Below are 3,766 nucleotides of genomic sequence, written 5' to 3' on the forward strand. Positions count from 1 at the left end.
ACTCGCCACCACTGCAGTAAGAGTCTGACCTTGCACGAATGCCGACCGGCTGCATTTTCCAGTGCGTCCCTCGTACCCGGTCAGCACGTACTACTGGATTCTAATATTTACGTCTAGATATGTACTCCCTCGGCGACCGTTACTATATTTAACGACGTAACTAATCTCCAGCTGACTGACAGTTTAACCTATTTTGCGAGAAACACATTCACCCCGGGGATTTTTTTCCCGCCCAGCAGACAGTCATTCATAAACATCGGCCTCGCTTAATGGCGTCGAAATACATGGCGGCGGGCATGGCAACAGAGCCCTTGCCTTGGTTTCTTATGACTGCGGTTTACAGAGTTGTGGCTTCTTAACACCAGCTGCGAGAGGAAATTAGCCCCAGAGAAAATGGTTACGAGCCTCGCCGCTGACGCGCGCCATGTGTGAAGGCATCGCGGAGAGCGAGTGTGCGAGGGCGCGGAAATGGGGTGAAGGGCGATGGGACGAGGGAAACAAATCAAGACAAATTGTGTGCAAAGCGGGGCGAGGCTAGGAGACGTGGAGACGAGGCGAGGGGAGCGAGGCCCGTAGGCAAGGCCAGGAGACATGGCCGAGGGAAAGGTGGAGGCGCGGAGGGCGGACGGACGAATCGCGAGCCAAGGTCCGTAAATATTTGGACGGGAAGCATGACGGGGCGTACACAGAACCCGCTCGCCACAGGTTATTTCCACGAACAATAACTGTTCTTAATAACCATCTCTGACCTTAATAGCCTCGTATTTCACTGCTGTAGCCTAATTTTGCCAAACATCACGGATTAAGATCTTCCCGGGTTAGATAGTTCTACCTTTTCCCCCTCGACACTGCGTGAGATCATAGGGCGAGGTCATATATTTAGTACAAATCAAATAGGCTTCAGCGCATATGGAGCAAGGAGGCTAAATGACGTCGGCTCATTGCAAAAACTAAAATAACAAGACGGAAAGAAGCGACCCGCCAGCGCCATCGCGAGCGAAGAACTTCCCCGCAGCAACCTGTGGGCGAGATAAGGAAGCCGCACAAGAATGCCACAAAGAGGAACCCAACTCGCTAAGGACCGCAGGCGACGACAGCCTCGCGGCCCGAGGGAGCTCCACCGAGGGCTAAATGTGTGAGGGAGAGCTGACGCGAGCGAGAAGGGAAGGCAGGCCGCGCTCATGACACGCCGAGCATACACAATATTGGAAAGGAGAGACGTTAACCCCAAATGAGGACCACTGCTGCACGACGACGGCGCGACATGTGCATGGAAAGCAGTAAAAAGAGCCTGGCTTGAAGGCGGAAAAGCACCGCACTGTCCCGAGGCCGCCCGTGAACTAAAGGCCCATTTCTCTTTTCCCGCCGCCTTATGGAAATGAGTTATTCAGTTACAGCGCCAGTTCCGTAATTCCGCCTCCGCTTCGCCTACACGGAAATTCGCGCCGAGGCTTATGAAAAAAGAAAAAGAAAAAGACAAGACGAAAAAAGAGAAAGAAAAAGGGAAGAAAAATCTCTCGGTCTCACAACGTCAAACACCAAAATGTGGGAATGTCGGGAGTGACACCTGCCCATTGTAACCACTTTTTCCCTCCTAAACATGAGGGCAAAAACGAGAGCGAAGAAAGACAGACAAAGAAAAAAAAATAGAGCGAAAAGAAGGAAAAAAAACGACGAAATATAAATTATGCATCAAGAAGTTTGCGACGGAGAAATATTATCAGTCTAGTCGTGGCACGCGCCGGAGCGCGGGAGCTGGGACACCCGAGGGCGGCGGCGACGCGCTCGGCCGCATTACGAGCCGAAGGGGAGGCTGTTGGCAGAAGGGCACGGAGAGGGGGGGGGCGAAGGGGCCGAGGGGGCCGAGGGTAATGTGCAGGAGAAAGGATGGCTGGTGAAATAAAGAAATTGTTTCAGAGGCGTGAGGGACTGGAGGGGGAAGAACCCTGCCCCGGTAAAGGAAAAAAGAAAGTTTATGGAATATGCACCTATGCGTATTCATATAAGTATATATAGTATGTGTGTGTGTGCACACGAACGCGCGCACACACACACACACACATACACGTGTGCATGCGTATGTGTATACATCTATACATACACACACACACACACACACACACACACACACACACACACACACACACACACACACACACACACACACACACACACACATATATATATATATATATATATATATATATATATATATATATATATATATATATATATATATATAGACATGCATACATACGCATATATGACGCTCATTTCACATCTCTAAAATATCCTCAAAAAGTATGAAAAACCTACATCCTGCCCGCCACGCCGCACCGACGACCGAGGACACAACCGCCTCCCGCAGCCTGTTCCCGCAACGAGTCCAATGCATGTCAGCGCAGGGACAAAGGGGAGGTGAGGGGGGGGGGGGGAGATCAAGTCAGCGTCGACGTATCGCTGACCTTGAGATATCCTTGCTGGATCGATGCGTTATTTTGCATCACAAGCGCGTCTCGCGGTGCTGCGACTCCTGAGCAGGGTTGGGAACCATTCAGGAAGAGGAGCCGACCCTGATGTTCCCCGAGTGCCGTGGCCGCTGGCGGGACGAGGGAAAATCACGCAGACGGGGGCAAGAGGGAGAAAGGCAGAGAGGGAGAAAGAGTATGAGAGAAAGGGAGGGGTAGGGAGAAAGGGAGGCGTAGGGAGAAAGGGAGGGGTTGGGAGAAAGGGAGGCGTAGGGAGAAAGGGAGGCGTAGGGAGAAAGGGAGGCGTAGGGAGAAAGGGAGGCGTAGGGAGAAAGGGAGGCGTAGGGAGAAAGGGAGGCGTAGGGAGAAAGGGAGGCGTAGGGAGAAGGGGAGGCGTAGGGAGAAAGGGAGAGGGAGGGAGAAAGGGAGAGGGAGGGAGAGGGAGAGGGAGGGAGAGGGAGAGAGAGAGAGAGAGAGAGAGAGAGAGAGAGAGAGAGAGAGAGAGAGAGAGAGAGAGAGAGAGAGAGAGAGAGAGAGAGAGAGAGAGAGAGAGAGAGAGAGAGAGAGAGAGAGAAAAGGAATGAAAGTGAAAATGAGAGAGAATGAGAGAGAGGGTGGGAGTGGGAGAGGGGAGAGATAGAAAGAGATGGGAAATGAGAAGGAGAAAGAGAGAGAGTGAGAATGAGAGAGCGGTGACTTAATTACGCACTGCAATATATATCTCTTGCCTAATAACATCATATGCAAACAGTACATCCAAGTTCAACACTGACTTCTGCCATGTTGTTTTTAACATTATATTCAAAATATGTACTTTGTTATTACTAATACGCATATTACCACTGTCCAATGATCATTACAGCACATTCACAACGAAGACAGTAAATTCTACTGAATACAGTATTTTTTTATGACCACTTATCATCTTAATGGCCAGGGCTTCCATATACTCAAACAGCTGAAAAAATAGAGGAACCAAAGAGACAAGAAATTACCAACATTTTCCACACACAACAGCTGTGTCCGTACGCCTTAGAACTTCTGGGAGGGGAAATCTGTTCTCTGAGGGAAACTTCTGTTCTTAGAGGGGAAATCTGTTCTCTGAAGGAAACCTGTTCTTAGAGGGGAAATCTGTTCTCTGAGGGAAACTTCTGTTCTTAGAGGGGAAATCTGTTCTCTGAGGGAAACTTCTGTTCTTAGAGGGGAAATCTGTTCTCTGAGGGAAACCTGTTCTTTTAGGGGAAATCTGTTCTCTGAGGGAAACTTCTGTTCTTAGTGGGGAAATCTGTTCTCTGAGG

At 50.0% G+C, this 3,766-nt stretch overlaps 1 protein-coding gene across 3 annotated transcripts in view; it reads right to left on the reverse strand.

The window, feature by feature from the left end:
* The window catches only part of LOC113807090 (mucin-2-like), a 19,630-nt gene that overhangs the window by 14,591 nt on the left and 1,273 nt on the right, over positions 1–3,766 (reverse strand). The window lies entirely within an intron of this gene.

This window comes from Penaeus vannamei, chromosome 3, assembly GCF_042767895.1.
Source record: "Penaeus vannamei isolate JL-2024 chromosome 3, ASM4276789v1, whole genome shotgun sequence".
NCBI classification, from domain to species: Eukaryota; Metazoa; Arthropoda; class Malacostraca; order Decapoda; family Penaeidae; genus Penaeus; species Penaeus vannamei.